Source organism: Mauremys reevesii, linkage group 2, assembly GCF_016161935.1.
Source record: "Mauremys reevesii isolate NIE-2019 linkage group 2, ASM1616193v1, whole genome shotgun sequence".
Taxonomy (NCBI): domain Eukaryota; kingdom Metazoa; phylum Chordata; order Testudines; family Geoemydidae; genus Mauremys; species Mauremys reevesii.
In genome coordinates, this window is record NC_052624.1 from 7,508,823 (window position 1) to 7,531,888 (window position 23,066).

Sequence of the window (23,066 nt, forward strand, 5' to 3'; positions counted from 1 at the left end):
CCTGTGTCAATGGGGTGGTTGTTGTCATGGTGGATTTTTGTTGGTTGTTATTGTTACTTTGTTTGCAGACTATACTTGAGGATTTTCATCTGTAACATGCCTGCTGCTACAGACAGAGACAGCTGTGAAGAAAACATATCATTTGAAATCTAAGAGTGTTGGACTTTCACCTTGTTTAGACATGGAATGGAGCAGAAAGGAATTTGGTTCAGATGCAGCCTTGGACATTTGAACCTGCTTTTGTTGAGTGAGGATACATTGGCCGGGACATGTGAGTGATGATCTGCTCTTTTGGAAATGTGCTCTGCAATCTTTAACTTCCTCCTGGAGAGACACCAGAGATGGGGAGAAGAGACCTTGGCTTAATAGCTTAACTGAGGTCAAGCAGCATGCTGGCATCACAGCATCTGCATTGACGAGACCCACTTTTAGCCCTGCTTTGTATGAATCCAATTATTATTACGCATCAGTAATGTGCTCTGCACTGCGTATGAATCGACGTGAGATCCATGTAACCCTGGCACTGCCACCCCTTTCCCAGCAGTTTGGGATCAGCCATACCCCTTTCAAAGGTAAGTTCCTATTACTGCTACGGTAGCATGTGGCGGTCCCAAGTGCTCTGTACAAACAATAGAGTTGAGTGAAATTTGGGTGAATTTCCATCCTGTAAGAAATTCCGACATTTCAACATTTGTTTTAATCTCAAATTGGGAGGAAAAAGTTGAAATTTTCCATGAAACAGAAATTCAAAAAAAAATTTCAACTAGGAAATTTCCAAGTGTTTGGTTTCAAAATTTGCAATCGAAACAAAATATTTCAACATTCCCAAAATCAAAATGTTCTATTTCTGTTTGTTGAACTGATCTGAAATGCTTCATTTCAAGTCAGCTCAATATTAAACTTTATTTTTTCCATAATAGCACATTGCCTCATCGGAGTTGTTGTTTGAGAACCTGATGTCCCCATTTTCCCCTATGGGTCAGGCACCTTGGCTAGACTACATCTCTCATAAAGCACCAAGAGCCATTAGACTCCTATGATGCATCATGCAGCTGCATCAGAGGGAAATCAGTGTATTGCCTTATGGGAAATGTAGTCCTCCTGGGAGCCTGTCCTACAGCAGAGAGTAGAGGCCAAAACTTCAACTCCCATAAGGCAATGTGCTGATAGAAAAATGCAGTTTAATGATCTGTTGAACTTATTTGAAACAAAACGCTCCAAGTCATTACAAAACAAAATATTCCAGTTTAGGTTGAGCTGCCTGGAAATGAAATATGTCATTTCAATTTTCCCAGTGCAAAACTGAATTTTGGGGGCAAAAATCAAAATTGCCAAACCAGAAATTTCAGTGTGGTGGAGACTGTATTTTCCATTGCCAAATCATTCCAACAGAAAATTCCCAACCAGCTCTAACACACACATAATGAGAGACTGTCCCTGCCCTGAAACATTTATAAACTGAACGGACCAGTACAAAGAAAGGCGAAGAGACAGATCTAAGGTCACACAGCAGCTCTAGGTCAGATCCAGGAACAGAACCCAGATCTCCCATCTCAGTGTCCTAGCAATTGGACCATGCTGCCTGACACTCGCCTTGCTGGAGCGCATTAGTCTAATTTCTGATGTACCGCGCTAGTAAGGAACTAGTGATGTGCACTAGTGCACCAAGTGATGTGTATGCTCAGCTTCTGACTATGTCCTTCGTGCTGACTGACAAAGGATGAGTTGTGCAGTAAACAGATATCTTACTTGATTTATCTTAAGCCGATAACTTCTTCCATTTACACTACTGCATCAGCGTTTAAAAAAGACATGACCCCCCTGACCTCCAGCCACCCCATCCAGCCCCAAGCCCCTGCCTATCAACCACTTATAGACCCTCATCCCCGGCTATCTCAATATCATGGGCAGCAAGAGTTTGTATACAAAGCTGTCACCACCCTCGTGAGTGGGTAGATTTTCCAACTCATCAGTAACCTGAGTGGCACTTCAGCCCTGGATTCTTTCTCTGCAGTGTCAACAGCACACTGCTGCCAGGATATCCCCTTACACATTATCTTCCATCAAGTTGATAGGCAGGAGGGAACAGAGCCAGGAGTAACTGTGACACACTCAGTGTTTTTACAGGCACAATGGTTAATGGGCTGGTAAATGTAAAGGATTATCCACCCCTGCCCCCAGCCCCAGGACATGTGAGCAGAGAAGAAGGGGGTGGTGCTAGTCTATAAACCCCTGCAGAAAACTGCTTGATCAACGAGCACTCAAAAAATCCCACAGGATCTTAGGGGCTGTTACTTGGAACTGCAGGAGTTCATGGGGCCGTTCACCAGAGGTGCTCAGCGCCCACTAGAGGATCCCCTCTCAGCAACACTCTGAGCAGGCATCTCTTCAGTGGGGCTCACCCCAGAGAGGCAGAATACACAGTCACCCAGGCGCATCAGTACACTAAGTGTGCAGTGGACATTTGCCAGGTTCATAAGACAGCAAAGCCTATTCCCTCCCTGCTGCACACACCTTACATTACAGCAGCATTATGCAAAGGAGCCCGTGGAGTGCTATTGTATCACCACTAAGTGCCCAGGCTTATAGGATTTAGGGCCATATGCTCGCCTGGCTTATGCATCGAGAAGTTGAGAAACCTGCCTCTGAATTCTTCACACAGGCTGAAACCTCCTGCTCGGCTGCTAGCTCAGCTTTCAGCACAAAGAAAGTCCTATTGGACCCTTCCCAAAAGAGCAACAAACATCAGGAGAAGATGCAGTGGCAGGGGAACTGTTGGAGGAGTCCAAAAAGAACTGTAATACCAGGACATGTAAGGTGATGATGTTACAGAAACCCAGGACTGAAGCAATGCTGCTCCCTGGGTCACTAACCTGCTATCTGGACAAATCTGTTCCTGGGTGTGGCCAATTAGTTTCCATGCATGGCTAAGCACATAGGGGCAATTTGGGGATCATCTCCGTCTCTTAAGGGTTTGGAAAACATGAACATTTCCGTCCTGCCGGACATGCTGCTATTCATACAGCAGCATGGTGCTTTGCATTTTATACAGCACAGTATCAGCAGGGTTTGGATCTCATCATTTCACCTCTTAGCCAGAAGGGTCACCAAAAGGTCTTGCTCAAGTCGGTCAAAACTTTTTCATATTTTGAAACTTCCACCAAATAAAATGAAAAAAGTGATCAACATTGTCAATGTCAACAAGAAAAGATTAGATAGATGGGTGTATGGGGCTAGATAGAGGGAGTGTATGGGGCTAGATAGAAATATATGGAGATATATGTTTTGAATAGAACTGGAAGGGACCCTGAAAGAGGCCAGCCCCCTGCCTTCACTAGCAGGACCAAGTACTGATTTTGCCCCAGATTGGCCCCCTCAGGGTCTGAACTCACCATTGTGGATTTAGTAGGCCAATGCTCAAACCACTGAGCTATCCCTCCTCCAAGCTACAGCTTGATGAAAAGTTTTGATCTATCTACTAAATTTTTCATGAATTCCCCACAAACCAACCCTAGACCTGGTCCAACTTTTATTCATATTGCAGCTTCTAGGGGCCCCACCCAACTGTGTTAGGCGTTGTGCAGATACAGAACAAAGATACAGGCCCTGCACCTTTTTATGACACAGAGTAAGAGCTATATGACCCTCAGGACTGGTGTACACAATTTGTGCACCAATTCAAGGAAAATGGTTTTGGAAACGGATTGCAGTCCCCTAATGTAGACACACTTAAACTGATTTAAAGATGTCTAGACATAGGGGGATTGCACCAATTTAAACCAATGGAGTTATGGCACAAAATGTGTAGAGACCAGCCCTTAGTGCCAAGACCCCCAATCCTGCAAGGTGCTGAGCACTGTCAGTGCCCATTGATTTAAATGGAAGTTGAGTGTGCCCAGCAGCTCACAGGACAAGGCTATAGCTGAACATACCCTATGCCCAGTGCTGATAACTTAGCTGCTCCACCAGTTGGCTTCGCAGAGCTGTCAGCACACAGGCTCTGCTTAACTGATTCAGCCTCACACATGTGCAAGTGTCAGACAATCGTCCCAGGGCACTGATGCCGTTCTCATGGTTTGACCAGCTTTTCCAGCAGACCAACTTCTGTGCAAATTGCCTGAGGAGACATGCAGCCTGCTCTAGGAAATAAAATACAGATGGACCTGGACCGAAACCCCGTGACCTCTGCGATCTGGGAAAGCAGGGATCTGGATCCAGATCCACACTTGTCTGGTATAGAGACAGTGATTGATAGCAAAATCAAAATCCCAGATCCAACCCCTCCCCGCACCACCAGCATGACTGACGGAACTTGGGGAGAGTTTAGATCCAGACATCCGCCCCTGCTGGCAGGACCTCACACACGCTTGGCACATGAGGTCACACTGGAGGGGGCGGAGCAACGCCTTCTTAAAAACGGTGTCTCCCATTCGGACCAAACCATTTCCAGCTTTGTCCCAGTACCGAACGGGGGACAAACCTCCAAAAAAGAGGACTGTCCAGTATAATACTGGACAAGTGGCCTCCCTGGCCTGGAGGGGTGAGAAGAGAGAGTCATGGGTTGGAGGGAAAGATTGACTCTATGGTGTGATGTTCAGGCACTTCCCTGGGAGATGATTTCAAATCTCTGCTCCCACAAATAGGTAGTTATTTATATAAGGTGGAGTAGCTTCAAGAGGAGTAATTGAGAGAGATGACCCCCTCCCCTGAATACATTAGTGGTTGGGGCACTCCCCTATGGGGTGGCAGACCTGGGCTCAAGTCCTTGCTCTGAAGCAGGCAGATTTGAACCTGGCTCTGCCATGTCCTAGCTGAGTGCCTAACCTTTGAGGCGTGCTCTGAGAATACCTATTGACTCAGGCCCCACTTGGGGGACAGGCAGGGCCATGCCTCACTTGAGAATCATGCTGGGGCTAGGGCATGAGCTCAGGCTCTGAGCAGCTTGGAAGCAGTGGGGCAGCATCAGGATTTAGGCAGCTTTGCGCTGTGCATGCCCACCGACAGAGACAGGTGCCTCCTGTTAGGCAGAGCAGCTATAGCCATGTCGGTTCCTGGATGTTAGAGAGACGAGGTGGGTGAGTTTGTCTCTCTCACCAATGACAGCTGGCCCGATAAAGGGCATTGCCTCACCCACGTTGTCTCTCTGCACGGTTAGTTAGGCAGCAGCTGAGCGGTGGCACCTAAATGCAGGACTTAGGTGCCTAAAGAGGCAACTAGGCAGCTAAGTATCTTTGTGGCTCTAGCCTGGAGAGGTTAAAGGCTTGATTCTCATTTACACTAACCTCCTGTTGCGCTACTCTGACAAAGTAAAGGGGCGTGAATTACAGCACATTGCTAAGCATGGTAGAGTCAGAATGAGTCACTGCCCTGAAGAGTTTACAGTCTTAAGAGACAAAGGTATTTCCCTTCTACGGGCAGGGAAACAAGGCAAAGTGATTTGCCTGAAGTCACAGAAATCTATGGCCGAGCTAGAAACTGAACCCACATCTGCCGAGTGCCAATCCAGTACCTTAACTGCAAGCCCAGCCTTCATAGCTGTTTCTGTATTGCAGAGGCAGCCACTTAAACCAATACATGTTTCAACAAGACTACATCTGTTCCAACCATCAGTACAGTTTCAAATGGCTTCCCGTTAAAAAGCAAGGGCAAAATACTCTGTATAAGTTGAACAAAGCAAAACAACTTGAATCACCACCCATGGCAAACTGCCACTGCAGAAATGGTCAGTAATACAAACTAGATACAGCTAGTTCAATGGAGCTACAGCGATTTACACCAGCTGAGGATCTGACCCATGGTACAAACCCACGTAAGCCTATTACTTATCCTCTACACAGTTGTTTGATCATGTAACCGTTTTGGCAACGTTTACGGTGCCTTGTCTTGCCAAATAAAGTTATTGCAAGTCTGTGTCAGACCAAAAGAAATGCCATCCTGGATGACCCAAGATAATGTTTCTGTTCACCAAAAAAAAAAAAAAAAGTGTGTGAATTAATGTAAGAATTTGATCTGATCAATCCACATGTTCTTTTCACGAAGCCAAACTCTGGGCTTCTGCACCTGAAAAAATCAGGTTGCTTTCAATGCCAACAAAACATAAAACTCGATTCAACATAAATAATGTTCCATTCCACCGATAAATGACCTTGGTTTATGATTTATTTATTCATTATAAACTTGGAAGTAGTGATGAGAAAGAATGAGGGGACAGAAAGATGACTGGAAATCAAAGTCTTCATTCAGCAAAGCACTTGAGAATATGCTTAACTTTAAGTACATGTTTAATTCCCCCCTCCCCCAATGTCAGTTACATTAAAGTGTAAAGTCAACTATGATCTTAAGTGCTTTTCTGAACTGGTCCCCAACTAAGTACGGATGGGAGAACCTCACACTTAGAGAGCTGAAGTACCTTTGTTTTTCCATCAGAAAGATAGATAATTTTTTTATACTGAGATCCCCTTTGAATAAGCAGTTGCTTGCTCCATAAAACACAGGGGCAAAATAAAATCAACTATTTTTCACTAACAATATCTCAAAACAGCTGTTATCTCTGTCTTACAGATCTTGAACTGAGACACAGAGCGAGTAGATGACTTCCAAGTTCACATTTACTGCTATAAACTCTGCCTCCAAAATGCCCAGGTTGTCCCATTTCCCCAGTTACCTGACGCAAGTGCCAACATTCCATTTGGACATTGTCACTTCAAGTGAATGTTGATGTGAACCATTCATTTCCCAAACTTCTCCTGCGAGATTGCAGCAAAGATGTCCCCCAGGATGGCACTTTCCATAGAGCAGGCACCTGGGACAGAGGCCTCTCAGATCCTTCCACACAGAAATGGACCGAAACACTTTAGCCCAAACTCCCCAAACTTGCAGAAGTTTGGAACTGGATCACAACACTGCAGCTCAGGCCCACTTCTAATTGCACATAAGGCCATCAAACGACCCTCAGACCAGACGTTTGGACGACCACTCATTACACACTTCAGCATGATGTAAACCTGTGGTTTCCATGTCTGATGAGTTATGACACCTCATTAACTCATTGAATGTCAAATTGATTGATCATGGTATAGTTTCTATATGCCCCGAGTAGATGCCTTCATACAAGGCAACATTCTCCTTTTGGATCTGCATGGCAGATCTCAAATCCTATATTTCACTTTTCATATATGCACAGGAGTACTCGCTGATGTCACTGTATCATATATTCCAAGGCCAGAAGGGACCGTTGGGATCATCTAGTCTGAACTCCTGTATAACAAGGCCATTAAACTCCACCAGAATAATTCCCAGAGAAGATCTTTTAGAAAAACATCCAGTCTTGATTTTAAAATGGTCAGTAATAGAGAATCCACCAAAATCCTTGGCAAACTGGTCCAATGGTTAAGTAACCTCATTGCTAAATGTTTATCTCTTATATCTAGTCTGAATTTGTCTAGCTTCAACTTCTAGCCATTGGCTACGGTTACACTTTTCTCTGCTAGATGGCACAGCCCATTAGCAAATATTTGTTCCACATGTAGGTACTTACAGACTATAATCAAGTCATACCTTAGCTTTCTCTTTGTTAAACTGAATAGATTGAGCTCCTTGAGTCTATCACTATAAGCATGTTTGCTAAACCTTTAATCGTTCTTGTGGCTCTTCTCTGAACCCTCTCCAACTTACCAACCTCCTTCTTGAATTGTGGGCACCAGAACTGGACACAGCATTCCAGCAGTAGTCACACCAGTGCCAAATACAGAGGTAGAATAACCTCTCTGCTCCTCTTTGAGATTCCCTCGTTTATATATCCCAGGATCACATTAGCCTTTTTAAGGCAGAGCTTCACACTGGGAGCTCATGTTCAGCTGATTATCCACCATCCCCAAATCTGTTTCAGAATCACACCTTTCCAGGATAGAGTGCCCCATCCTGTATGTATGGCCTGCATTCTTTGTTACTTGATGTATAGATTCACACTTAGCCATATTAAAATTCATATTGTTTCCTTGTGCACAGCTTACCAAGTGATCCAGATCACTCTTGTGACAAAGCTCTGTCCTTGACTCCGTGGGTCCTGCGTTTCCTGGCAGAGTTTTGCTAGCCTCAGACGCTCCCTGTGACACTCCACGTAGCCCTTCTCTCTCTAGAGGCAAGGGTCATAGCTTACTGAGCCATTTTCATCATAAGCCAACAATGGAGGTGAGGAGAAGCAATCCTCCCTCGCACGGTCTCTGTTGTCTCCCAGTCTCCATGATTAATCAGGAAGGGAATGGGGGAACCCAGGCCCACCCTCTACTCCAGGCTCCAGCCCAGGGACCCTAAAATTAGCAGCTATAGTAGCTGACTTTTTGGAAATAGGATATGTACAATTCCCTGGGCCACTTCCCCACAGCAGCCTCCACTCAATATCTCCTTCACTGTTACCTTGGGGCCTCCTTCCTTACACCTGATATGGCACGGCACGGCACGGCACGGCACGGCACGGCACAGCACCCTCCTATAGCTCCTGACACCCACACCTCACTGACTAACTGGGAGGCTTTTAACTAGTTCCAGCCAGCCCTTGATTGGCCTCAGGTGTCCCAATCAATGTAGCTATCTCCACTGCCTTCTAGAAGGATCTTAATTGGCCCCAGGTGCCTTGATTAACCTGGAGCAACTGCCATTTGGTTACCTGGTACCAGGGATTTGTTTAGCCTGGGGCTAACATACCTGTTCCTCACTACTTCACTGTAGCCATCTGGCCTTGCCCCATCACTCTCTGTAAAGTGACCTGTCCTCCTCATTATTTACCACATCCCCAATGTGTGTGTCATCTGCAAACTGTATCAGTGATGATTTTATGTTTTCTTCCAGGTCACTGATAAATAGTGTAGGTCCAAGAACCGAACTTTGCAGGGCACCACTAGAAACACACCCATTCAGTGATGCTTCCCCATGTATAGTTACATTTGGAGTCCTATCAGTTAGCCAGCTCTCAATCCATTTAGGGCAGGGGTGGGCAAACTTTTTGACCCAAGGGCCACATCTGGGTATGGAAATTGTATGGCGGTCCATGAATGCTCACAAAATTGGGGTTCGGGTGAAGGAGGAGGTGAGGGGTCTGGCTGGGGGTGCAGGCTCTGGGGTGAGGCCAGAACTGGGGAGTTCAGGGTGCAGGAGGGGGCTCTGGGCTGGGGCAGGAGGTTGGGGTGCGGGGGAGAGTGAGGGCTCCAGCTGGAGGTACAGAGTCTGGGGTGTGGGCTCTGGGGTTGAGGGATTTGGAGTGCAGGGGGGTGCTCCAGGCTGGGATCAAGGGATTCAGAGGACGGGAGCAGGATCAGGGCTGGGGCAGGAGGGTTGGGGCACAGGGGAGTGGGGTGAAGGCTCCAGCTGGAGGTGCAGGCTCTGGGGTTGAGGGATTTGGGGTGCAGGAGAGTGTTCCAGGAGAGTGTTCCAGGCTGGTATCAAGGGGTTTCAGAGGGCAGGAGGGGGATTAAGGCTGGGGCAGGTGGTTTGGGCATGGGAGGGGCTCAGGGATGCAGGCTCCAGGTGGCGCTTACCTGAACCAGCTCCCGGAAACTGTGGCATGTCCCCCCCTCTGGGTCCTACACTGAGCCACGGACAGGCGACTCTCCATGCTACCCTATCCGCAGGCGCTGCCCCTGCAGCTCCCATTGGCCACAGTTCCCAGCCAATGGGAGCTGCGGGGATGGCACTTGGGGAGGGGGCAGTGCGTGGAGCCCCCTGACTGCCCCTAAATGTAGGCGCTGGAGGGGGGACATACCACTGCTTCCGGGAGCCACTCAGAGCTGCAACACATGCGCGCAGAGTAGCCGCCGACCCCACTCCCTGGCTGGAGTGGGGCAAGCCCTGGCCCACTCCCCAGCAGGAGCTTGAGGGCCAGGTGTGTGCCGCGGGCTGTAGTTTGCCTACCCCTGATTTAAGGTGTGCCATGTTAAGGTTATAGCATTCTAGTCTTTTTAATCAAAATGTCATGTGGTACCAAGTCAAATGCTTTACAGAAGTCTAGGTATATGATGTCAACACTATTACCATTATCAACCAAAGCTGTAATCTCATCAAAAAAGATATCAAGTTTGTTTGAGAGGATTTATTTTCCATAAACCCATGTCGATTGGCATTAATACTTCATGTTTTTACTTAAGTCCCATATCAGGCACTCCATTATGTCAATGAGAACTCTGCAAGAGTCAGGATAGCAGAATACCAGAGCCAAGGTTGTAGGTTACTTGTACTATATTTAAATACCATCTGTCCTGCCAAGGGATTCCATAGTGCTGTATGCAGCCGTTGAAGGAGGATGTGAAGAACAGCCAAAAAAAACTACAGGGGAAATGGAGAAAGCAGAACTCAAGATGAAGTTTGTCCAGGACAATGGAATTAACACGGTAAAGAAGAGTGCCACGAAATTTATAATGAGCAGAAATCATGCTCAATAGACCATAGGTGCTGAGTTTTACTTTTCCCTGGGGATGCTCCATCCTAGCTCCGCCCCCGAGGCCCCAACTCCACTCCGCCCTCTTCCATGAGGCCACACCCTCACCCCGCCTCTTCCTGACCATGCTCTGCCACCTCCCTGAGGCCCCCGCCCACCCGCCACTCACTGCTCTCTGCCCTCCCCAAAGCCCTGCCCGAGCCCCCAAACAGCTGATCAGCGGCGCCGCCCAACAGCTGTGGCTAGTGGGTGCTGAGAACCCACTATTTTTCCCCATGGGTGCTCCTGGAGCACCCTTGGAGTTGGCGTCTATGAGACCATCCTTAGCTCAGCCTTGATGTATTGGTTCAGCATTGTGTTAAAAGGGAGCCTGACACCTACTTGAATCACCACATGTTACTAACCAGCACTTATATGTTGTTTAGCAGTCTCATCTGCTCTTCTATCCATCTGCCCTGCTCACCTTCTGAGGTATCACAAGATCACAGCCCAGAGTAACGCAGCTTCTGCCTTTATATAGCCAGACAGATCAGATCACATAAAATCAGACAAAGGAGCTCAAACCTATGGTCCATCTAGTCCAGCCTCTTTAACATTGCCCAATACCAGCCATTTACATATCACTTGGCTGGGAGGCTGCCAAAGAACATACCGATGCTGTAGCACAGAGGAAGTGGCCATGGGATGTAGCACTCTTCCCACGGAGGCAGTGCCTCTGCACGGGATTAGGTGGTGCTGTACTCTTGACTACTGGTGGCTATTAAAGAGCCCATGCTGCTTTTTTTTTGTATGATCCATGGTGCCGTGTGCGGATGAGAGAGAGAATGAGTAGGATCGTTTGATTCATTCTAAGCCTCTCATTGTCAGCTGTTCACTTCCCAGTGAAGCTCATTCGGGAATAGATGAGATCACTGCAAAACGCAGAGTTTCTCCTTAGAAGCTTAAGTAGCGTGAAATACTCTTTGGTCTGCCTCTTCTAGTGGCACGAAACGGGCCATGCTGTGAATGCAGTGACTTGTGCATTCCTCCCTAGCTGGGTAGGCTTATTGGGGTAAAGTGATATCCCAGGGAGAAAAAAAAAATAGTGGAGTTTATTAAGTGGTTAATTCCTGGCCCTTTGCCAATAATCACCTGAACGTCCATTTCCCTCTATCTCAGATGGTTGTCTAGACAACCAACACCTGTTCCTAATGAATGGCTAATGGAAAGAGGGTTCAATCATAAAACAGCCATGACCTCTGGTCATCAACTTCCACTGGCAAATGTTCAAGACAGCCGAAGTACCTCCATGCCACTTAGCGCTGCCTTCCTGCTGCTGCAGCTCCTACAGGCTCGGCTGCTCCACTAGCTGAGCTCCTTGGGGGTTTCTTTCTGTTGTTTTCTGCTGAGCTCTGCGCAGCGACCTGACTTAGTGGAAATCACACAGGCACACACAAAGCTGGAAGAAGATGGAAAAATATTCAGGGTTTTTGTTGCGTTTTCTTTCCAGAGAAGGGCATGTTTCCCGCATTCCAGCATGGCACAATGGACAGCTAACTCATCTTTTAACTCAGATACAAGAGAGCTTCTAACTCAGTCAGTTTTCTGTGGGGAAATGAGGAACTTCCTCTGGGATGGCACATCCTGTGCAAGTTTTATTCTTAAGTCACTCTGACTGCACTGCCAACCTGAGAGCCCCCTAGAGTTTAGCTTTTGGTCTATCTCCAATCACTAGAATATGGCAAAATGAGTCATCCCCGATACCACCGTGCCTTCCAGTACACACCCCTCAACCATGAGCTAATGGGAGAACCTTATGGATAAGGTAAGGAAGTGTTCAGTCTCCATAGCATACCTCCGCCAAGACGGCTCTGTTCAGACAGGAAGTGAAGGTGCCATTTAGGGACAATTAACCTGGTGGTTTTAGTTACATAGATCCTTTTCCACTTGCAGAGAGCTGCTAAACATATTTCACAAAGGCCAAACAAGAGCTAACTTCTGGTGGTGATTTTGGGTTAGTATCAGAACAAGTTGGGTTCAAGCTTCTGATCCTGCAGCAACCCACACAGAACTAGGAGGGATGAGACAAAGTTGCAGGAGGGGAGAGTTTGAAGGAGGCACCAGGAAGTCAGTCTGTGGGCACATGGCTAGAATGCTCACTGCAGTTGCAGCATTTTCTTTAAATAGTTCTCTTAATAAAGAGTCCGTTTAGTTTTACAAGAATGGAGCCCTTTCATGTTAATCCTCAGCAGGTGGTACATGGAACAAACCCAAAAGTTCAAAAACTCCAGCTCCCATTACCAACCCCCTAAGCCATCCACTTACCCCCAGTCCAAGCACTTACATCCAAGTCTGCCTATCTAGACATGAACTTCAACAAGCTACAAATGAGGGCTCCATCATCCAGGAAAATGTATATCTTTCTTTTGTACTTGTACTATTCTGAGACCTTCCTGGTCCCAGCCTACCTTGCCTTCAACAGTTAAAGTGAACACATTCTTAGAATCATAGAAACATAGAGGATTAGGGTTGGAAGAGACCTCAGGAGGCCATCTAGTTCAACCCCCTGCTTAAAGCAGGACCAACCCCAACTAAATCATCCCAGCCAGGGCTTTGTCAAGCTGGGCCTTAAAAACCTCTAAGGATAGAGATTCCACCACCTCCCTAGGTAACCCATTCCAGTGCTTCTCCACCCTCCTAGTGAAATAGTGTTTCCTAATATCCAACCTAGACCTCCCTCACTGCCACTTGAGACCATTACTCCTTGGTCTGTCATCTGCCACCACTGAGAAAAGCCAAGCTCCATCCTCTTTGGAATCCCCTTCAGGTAGTTGAAGGCTGTTATCAAATCGACCCTCACTCTTCTCTTCTGCGGACTAAATAAGCCCAGTTCCCTCAGCCTCTCCTCATAAGTCATATGCATATGCACACATACCCACAGAGTTACAATGGAAGGTAGAGCATATTTATGCATGATAATAATATACCAGCTGGAATTACTGCCAAGTGCAGCATACTGCATACTCTAGAGGGAACCATATTCCACCACCCAGAAGAGAGAAATCAGGGAGTTCTGTGAGTTGGCAGAGAGAGTTTGGAGGTGGCTGCAAACCTGAATGGACCCCTCCTTGCCACTATCAAGTCTAAGGCTCACCTGAACCCCAAAGGCTCGGCGTGCAGTGTAGACATACCAGAGAGGCCACCCCTTCCTGTCCCTGGGAAAGCAGAAAGCTATGTAAACTGTAAGGCCCACTCCCCCTAAGAATGTATCTGGAGGATACTGTAAGCAATTAGAGCTGAGCAGGAATTGGCTTTCCTGTCCCCTGAATATTTTGAAGAGTTCAAAAATTGTTCCCCATCCTGAATTGAGATGAAATGTCAAAATCTTGAAAATGTTAAAGAACTGAAAAAAAAATGTGGTTTGGGCCAATCAAAATTTCTTTTCCATAATTGCACAATGTTTCATTTCTATTTTGACTTGACTTTTTTTTCTTACCTTTCTTTGAGTTTAACTAGCTTACCTGTCTCAACAGACAGTCATTTCCAACCAGAAAACTGGAATATTTCTGTTTAGAAAATGTTGACGTGAAAGATTTCAACCATTTCAAAACCATTTTTTTTTCCCCCAAATGTTTTTGGAGTCAGGAGGTTTGTCGAACCTGGCCCTGTTGTGGAAACAATTTTGGTTTTGATAAATTAACATTTTTCTCTGGTGAAGGTTTTGTTGAAAAATTTGGAAGCAGCTCTACGAGCAAGTGATGTTCAAGGGACCCAGTAAAGGGTGAATCTTTCAGACATCTGCATATCTGTGTTGGCCTCCTCTAAGGTCACTCAAAGGTCGCCCCTATATCATCACTCTTTACACTGCAAATGCAACATTAGATGAATTGCCATTTAAATTAGAGACATTCTACGCCAGGGGTGGGCAAACTATGACCCAGGGGCCACATCTGGCTTTTCAGACGTTTAAATCCGGCCCTTGAGCTCCTGCCGGGGAGCAGAGTCTGGGGCTTGCCCCGCTCCATGTGTGCCGTGGCTCCACGCAGCTCGTGGAAGCGGCAGCATGGCCCCTCTCCAGCTCCTATGCGTAAGGGCAGCCAGGGGGCGCCGCACGTTGTCCCCTTCCCAAGCGCCACCACTGCAGCTCCCATTGGCCGGCACTCCTGACCCCCTCCAGTATCCCAACCCCCTGCCCCAGCCCTGACCCCCATCCCACTCTCCAAACCCCTCGGTCCCACCCTCCTGCACCCCAGAGCCTGCACCCTCAACTGGAGCCCTCATCTCCCCCCACCCACACCCCAACCCCCTGCCTCAGCCCGGAGCCCCCTCCTGCACCCTGACCTCCTCATTTCTGGCCCCTCCCCAGAACCTGCATCCTCAGCTGGGCCCTCACCCCCTCCCGCACCCCAACCCCCAATTTCATGAGCATTCTTGGCCTGCCATACAATTTCCATACCCAGATGTGGCCCATGGGCCAAAACGTTTGCCATCCCTGTTCTACGCCCATCATCAACAGCAGCTGAGCTGGAGACCAGTAGGCAGCCATGACTGCAGTGTGCAGCAGGATATAATCTTACCTGCCCCTGGCACCAGCACTGCATTACTGTAGCCAGCAGCAGGGTCTGAGAGTATGTCTACATTGCACTCTAAACCCAGGGGCCCGGGCTTGCAAACCTGGTAGTGTCCACACTGCATTGTCAATGGGTTTACAGTTGCTGGATCAGGGTTTCACAGTGATGCGAACGCATGCGCACTGCACTATGCAGACCTTCTGACTCAGGTCTATGGGGTGACCTGTTTCCACACTGTAAAATGACAAGACTTGGATCCAAGTCACAGTAAGACTTGGATCCAAGTCACAGTAGGACTTGGCGTCTGACCCACCCCCCAGCAGGGTTCTAAGACCCAAGTGTTTGCTGATCTGTGTGTGGACAGAAGGGGGGGGCTTGGGCTCAAACCTGAGCCAGAGCCCAGGCTTAGCGTGCAGCATAGACATACCAGAGACGCCAACTTTCTCATCCCTGGGAAACCAAGAAATAATGCAGAAAGCCAGCTCCATGCACCAGCCAGGCAAGCACTGGGAAGATGCATGGGGGAGGGAAGAAACCATTACATGCCCCCCACCCCTTGTAGGAGGATTTGGGTTGAATGCAATGGTAGATCATTTGGTCACACCCGCCTATGCCCCACATGCTACCCCTGGTGCTGCACCTGTCCAATGGCTCTGCTGAGGAGGGCTCTGAGCATACATCCATTAACGTTTGCCAGGCCTTTAAATACTACAGCGATGGGAGCCCCAGAAACGGCTCGAGAGGTACGAGCCAGATTGTCACCAGGTGGAAATCCACACAGCTCTGTTGACATCATACTAGCTGAGGGTCGGGCCCATCTTTCAATCCGGTACATTTCACCAACAATGCTCAATTCGCAATAGGGAAAATATCTGTCTAGTTGAGTGGGAGCGGGAGAGAAAAAGATTCAAATTTAAATTAACTCAAGGCCAGCTTCAGTTGCATTCCCTACTGGAATTCCTTCCAAGTGCCCCCCCCCTCCCAAGCCCCCCTCTTGCAACACAATGCCAATCTTTGACACCGAAGTGCTGTTACTTTTCACACAACACACCTCCTCTCTTTCTTTTTAGGCTGTGCTCCGGACATGGCTTTGGCTAATGAAGTTTGTCAGCAGCCTGGAGGACTTTTCCTTGTTGGGTGGGCAGGAGGGAGGGAAAATTGGCAGAATTTGTCAGAGTTCGTCCACGTTTTAATGAAGCAGCCCCCGGGCAAATGAGGAATGACAGGGAGGTAACAATGAACAGGCCTCCACTGCATCTCAAACCATCGCCTATAATTTCAGGAAGTAGGAATTCTCCAGGTGACAGATCTTTGGGTCCTTTCTCATTGCAGTTTATGGAGCCGAGCTGAGGGCTGTAGAGTCTTGAGCATGGAGAGAAACAAGTGACATCATGATGTCCTGGGCAAGGTGTCCGTGGCAGCTCTGAAGCTCATATTCCACAGTCTCTGGGCTGGCTCAGAGGTTGCAGACACAGCATAAGCTGCTGCTCAGTTTAGACGCTTTCAGCAGAGAATGACTGCATGGACATAATCACAGCAGAGATGGAAAAGGCCTATTGGTTCTCCTTTTCTACACGGTTCCTCCTTATGCTGCATTATCTGGTGCTTTTTCTGGTCCAGCTTTAAATTACTCAAGCACTGGGCCTTTGTAATATGGAGGTACGGACGTAGTGACACTTAGGAATGACCCAAAACCTATTGGAGCCAATTGGAGTCTCTTTCCATTAACTTCCATCGGTTGGAAATCAGTTTGGTTTTCAGCCGGATTCTTCTCCCACTTTCACCAGTGTAAATCAGGAGTAGCTCCAGTATAATCAGTGGGCCTGCACCAGCATAAAACTCATGTGTGTGAGAGGAGGATGGATCCCATTAGGTTTGATGAAGGTTCCTTTGCCTTAGCAAGTTTGCTAATGTTATTCAGGGAACAGCCCTGCATTGGTCCCGCACGGGGAGAACTGGGTGATCTTTGCCATCTCCAACTTCTACAGCTCCACAAGTGAGAAGTGAAGAAATGGTAGAAATTCACTGTCAAAATGATGTTTTAAACACAGAGATAATCAGCTAAATTAAGGGTGGCAGAAGTCCAATGATTAGGGTGCTATTGGAGGACACAGGAGACATGGGGTCAATTCCCTACTCTCCCACAAGCCTCCTCTGTGACCTTGGATATGTGCTTGGGAAAGCCTTAGAAAACATGAATCTGCTGGAGGTGCCGGACTGGAAGAAAGGACTCCTTTTCCAGGCCAGTGGAGGAATCTGTGCAAAGGAGATATTTGGAGGGGATGGAGGGGGCTCGTGAATTGCTGAGGTAGCCATTATAAGGTTGCCCATTCGGAGAATTTGTCCGACCATCTAGAGTTTTCACAGCATGAAAGTTTTCAAGCATCACCACCCATGAGTGAAAATGTGTACAAATATTAATAAGGTGCTGAACTAGGATTCACAGATCCCAAGGCCCGAAAGAACCGCTGTGATCATCTAGTCTGACCGCCTGAACTGTGCAGGCCAGAGAACTGCCCCAAAATAATTCCTACAGGAGATCTTTTAGAAAAACAGCCAATCTTGATTTAAAAAATGTCAGTGATAGAAAATGCACCACAACCCTTGGCAAACTGTTGCAGTGGTTAATTATGCTCACTGTTAAAGAATTATACCTTATTTCCAGTCTGAATTTGTCTAGCTTCAACTTCCAGCCATTGGATCGTGTTATATCTTTCTCTGCCAAACTGAATAGCCCATTATTAAATATTTGTTCCTCACGTAGATAGGCTGTATAGATTATAATGGTCACCGTTTAACCTTCTCTTTATTAAGGTAACTAGATTGTGCTCTGTGAGTCCATCACTATAAGGCGGGTTTTCTAATCCTTTAATCATTCTTGTGGCTCTTTTTTTAACCCTCTCCAGTTTATCAACATCCTTCTTGAATTGTGGGCGCCAGGTTGCAGAGGACTGGTATCTGTGGAACCAACCACCCAGGACAGCATGGACATCCCAGACAGCATGGACATCCCACACAGTATGATGTGACCAGACAGGGACACGGGAAACCAAATGTAGACATCCCCAAGTAGCTTTTTGGCTTACCACAGCTACTGGGATTTAAAATCCAGACAGCCCGGGACACTGCAACATTGCAACGCAGAACAGCCTTCTTTCATGACACAGTTAAAAACACAGTAATAGCTGAACACATTCATTACAGATTTAGCCTCATTTGTTGCTAGCAAACAAATCCATGAACCCATCCATGAACTCATCTTCATTTCCTTCGAACTTATTAAGTTCTCACAGCGTTGCTTCCCCAGCTCGGCCCCACATGGCTGGGCATGGCAGCTCTGCCTTGGTTTCCCCACAACAATCTTCAGCCAGCTCTGGCTGCCAAGGTGACCTGGCCCTACAGCCATGCCACTTTAAAGTCTTCAACCTGCGCTGGGGCACTTAGCCCGAATCCAAGAAACAAACTGAACAAAAGAATCTTTAATCCATTTGGGTTCAGCATTTAGCCCCATTCCTCACAGGCAGGCTCCCAGCTACAACTTCCCACTTAGCAACCAGCTCCCTGGCTTTCCTCTAATAAATCACCGAGGTGAGGCCTACTCTCTACTTTCTACTCTCCAGCAGGCCACAGTCCTTCGATGACCCTGGATGGAGCCTCTCACAGGAGCAACCTATCTGCTCTCCTTTACCAACAGGCCTCAACTGCTGGGCTTTCTTCTTAAATCCTACACCCAGCAAAGGTGTAGTAAGTTGGGGCTAACTGAGCACATGGCTGCGCTTTAATCCCTGCCTGTCTGCTGCGGGATTTGTCTCTTCTACATAAGTACTCATAAGTGTTCACCAGATACAGTACTGCCAGCCCCAGGCATTCAACAATCATAAACCAGGCCCGGGAAGGGTGGCCAACACATCCCTCAACCCACACCACTTCCTGCAGCCCCCATTGGCCAGGGACAGCGAACCGCGGCCCGTGGGAGCTGCTATCGGCCAAACCTGCGGAGGCTGCAGGTAACCAAACTGGCCCGGCCCACCAGGGGCTTTCCCTGACAGGCCGTGTGCCAAAGGTTGCCAATTCCTGACTTAGACTGTAAGGCCCAGATCCTCAAAGGTATTTAGATGTCTAACTGCCATGAAATCAATTAGGCACCTAAATGCCTTTGAAGATCTAGGCCTATGCTCCTTGGAGCATGGACAATGGCCTTAAAATACAGTAACGCTCTGCTCAAGTCAGGACCCAAGGTGGGGACCAGGTGTAGAGTTGCCAACTTTCGAATCACACAAAACCAAACACCCTTGCCCTGCCCCCTGCCCTGCCCCTTCCCCAAGGTCCCGCCCCTGCCATGCCCCTTCTCCTAGGCCTCGACTCACTCCATCCCCCTCCCTCTATCGCTCGCTCTCCCCCACCCTCACTCACTTGCTCATTTTCACTGGGCTGGGGCAGGGGCTCGGGGTGCAGGAGGGGGTGATGGCTCTGGCTGGAGGTGAGGGCTCTGGGGTGGGGCTAGAAATGAAGGGTTCAGAGTTCAGGAGGGGGCTCCAGGCTGGGGCAGGTGGTTGGGGTGTGGGCTCTGGAGTGGCCCAGGGATGAGAGGTTTGGGGTGCAGGAGGGGGCTCCGGGCTGGGGGATGGAGCTGAGGGGTTCAGTATGGGAGGCAGCTCTTGGCTGAAGTAGGGGGTTGGGGTGCGGGCTCTGGGAGGGAGTTGGGGTGTGGTGGGGGGTGCAGGTTGCAGGCTCTGGGAGAGAGTTTGGGTGTGGGAGGAGGCTCTGGGGGGCGGGTATAGGTTTTGGGAGGGAGTTTGGGTGCAGGAGCAGGCTTAGGACTGGGACAGGGGGTTGGGATGCAGGAGGAGGTGAGGGGTGCAGGATCCGGGCAGCGCTTACCTCCTTGGGGAGGCTGCAACATGTCCCTTGGCTCCTAGATAGAGATGCAGTCAGGCAGCGCTGTGTGCTGATCAGAGCCACCAGGGTTCCTTTTTGACTGGGCGTTCCAGTTGAAAACTCTAACCAGGTGGTTTTGTGCTACCTTTATGTTCCCCCACTCTCTGGGGCCATATCGCCTCTCCTTTTCATAAGCTAGAGCAACCTCGGAGCTGCTGTACTTTCTGGCCATCAAAGGCTGTATTTTGACCCTTCTGCTTCCCGTCTGCTGCGTGGCTCAGATACGGGAGTTTATGGTGTTGCCATTTCAAAGCTCCTCTATTTGTTACTTTCCCCAGTGACACAATATTAACCGCAGTGCCAGTTCAGGGTTGAGGTTTGCCAAGACATCACCATGCAGGTGCAGTGTAACTGCTGCACCATCAGCTGAGGTGCCTGGACACTAAATACCCCTGCACTGAGCCGCAGCTCTCAGGTGTAGGTGAGGGGTTTAGCCATGGTCTGCAGGTCTGGGTTCAGAGCAGCCCAGATCATAGCGCAGCAAGGAGTATATTTGTGAAGTTAGCTGGATGCTCACACTGCACAACGAGGGGCAATGAAACCTCATTCACTCTGGTGGCATAGGAAATGCCGTGCTGGATCCAAATTTGGCAAAGCTCAGTCTGCCGGTGTGCTGCTACCGCAGCCTATCCCGCTAACTGCGATTGTCTCTCTTTCCTTGTGCGCCCCCCATCAATCTGTCTGTATCAAGCTGTTATCTCTTGTCTTATACTTAGATTGTAAGTTTCTGGGGGTAGGGGCCACCTTTTTGTGCTGTGTTGGTATAGCCCCTAGCGCAGCAAGGTCCCTGCTCCAGGACTATGACCATACAACTAATAAGGCCAGTAGCCCACGTACCACCAGGTGGCACCCTGGGGGATAAGAACAAGCTTCAAACATAGCCAATGCTTATCTCTTGATAAATTCAACAGCCCAGCCCCCCTGGTTTTGACCTTCCATACCTGTTTTGGGTAAAGCTAAAATAGGGAAAGAACAAGTTAAAAATTACTTAGACAAATTGGATGTCTTCAAGTCTCCGGGGCGGGATGAAATAAATACACCCTAGAATACTCAAGGAGCTGGCTGCGGAGATACCCGAGCCATTAGTGATTATCTCTGAAGAGTCATGGAAGACGGGATAGATTCTGGAGGACTGGGAAAGGGCAAATATAGTGCCAATCTGTAAAAAGGGAATAAGGACAACCCGTGGAATTACAGACCACTCAGTTTAACGTCAATACCCAGGAAGATAATGGAGAAAACAATTAAGCAATCAGTTTGCGAACACTTAGAAGATAAAAAAGTCATAAGTAATACTCAGCATGCATTTCTCAAGAACAAATCATGTCAAACCAACCTAATAGCTTTCTTTGACAAGGTAACAAGACTTGTGGATAGGGGGAAGCAGTAGATGTGGTATATCTTGATTTAGTAAGGCTTTTGATACTGTCTTGCATGACCTTCTCATAAACAACCTAGATGGAGCCACTATATGGCGGGTGCATAACTGGCTGGAAAACCATTGCCAGAGAGTAGTTATCAGTGGTTCACAGTCAAGCTGGAAGGGCATAATGAGTGGACTCCCACAGAATCAGTTCTGGGTCCAGTTCTGTTCAATATTGATTTAGATAATGGCATAGAGAGTACACATATAAAGTTTGTGGATGATACCAAGCAGGGAGGGGTTGCAAGTGCTTTGGAGGATAGGATTAAAATTCAAAATTATCTGGGCAAACTGGAGAAATGGTCTGAAGTAAATAGGATGAAATTCACAAGGGACGAAAGCAAAGTACTCCGTTTAGGAAGGAACAATCAGTTGCACACATACAAAAGGGGAAATGACTGCCTAGGAAGGAGTACTGCGGAAAGGGAACTGGAGGTTATAGTGGATCACAAGCTAAATACGAGTCAACAGTGTAATGCTGTTGCAAAAAAAAAAAATCCTTCTGGGATGTATTAGCAGGAGTGTTGAAAGCAAGACACGAGAAGTAATTCTTCTGCTCTATTCCATGCTACTTAAGCCTCAGCTGGAGTATTGTGTCCAGTTCTGGGCACCACATTTCAGGAAAGATGTGGACAATATGGAGAAAGTCCAGCGAAGAGCAACTAAAATGATTGAAGCTCTGAAAAACATGACCTATGAGGGAAGATTAGTCTGGAAAAGAGAAGACTAAGAGGGGGCATGATCACAGTTTTCAAGTGCATAAAAGGTTGTTACAAGGAGGAGGGAGAAAAATTGTTCTTCTTAACCTCTGAGGATAGGACAAGAAGCAATGGGCTTAAATTGCAGCAAGGGCGGTTTAGGCTGGACATTAGGAAAATCTTCCTGTCAGGGTGGTTAAACACTGGAATAAATTGCCCAGGGAGGTTGTGGAATCTCCATCATTGGAGATTTTTAAGACCAGGTTAGACAAACACCTGTCAGGGATGGTCCAAATAACACTTAGTCCTGCCATGAGTGCAGGGGACTGGACTAGATGACCTCTCGAGGTCCCTTCCAGTCCTGTGATTCTATGATATATATACCAGGCCCATTCAGGATAGCCCCTCCTGGCTGCTCTAGAGGGAGGCCCAAAAAACCCCACACAGGACAATTATGGGACAACCTGTCCATAGAAGAAGTTTCTCCCTAATCCCAATCAGTTAGCAGTTGTTAGTGACCAATTTATCTGAGGCCTCCATCAGCTGGTGAGCTGCACCGTCCCCTTTTGTGGTAACACTGCCCTACGTTAGTAAAGACCTTCGAGCTAGGCCTATCGCTGAGCAAGGAGTGGTGTGTAAGCTGCACCAGCCCAGAAATCGCCCCTCGGAGGCACAATGCCGTCTCCACTTCTTTCTCACTCTGGGAGGGAGTAATGTGCTGCTGGCCTGTGCCCGTATTACAATACTTCCTGCACTCGCTCACTTGCCCTGGCAGCAAGTACAGGAGTGGAACTAAAGCTCATCCCATTACCTGCCCACCTGGTCCAGATAGGAACTAAGCATCAGGACCTGCAGCACAGCCATTATCTGGGCAGCCCAACGAGTGCCGCTGCCTGATTGGCTACACTGCCTGATTGACGGGAAGATTCAGCAGACCTGCTCTTAAGCCCAGTAGCACCAGCTTTCAACAGCTGCTCAAAACATTTGCCCACGACTGCAAAAGTTTCTGTGTCTGCTTGTTCCCAGCC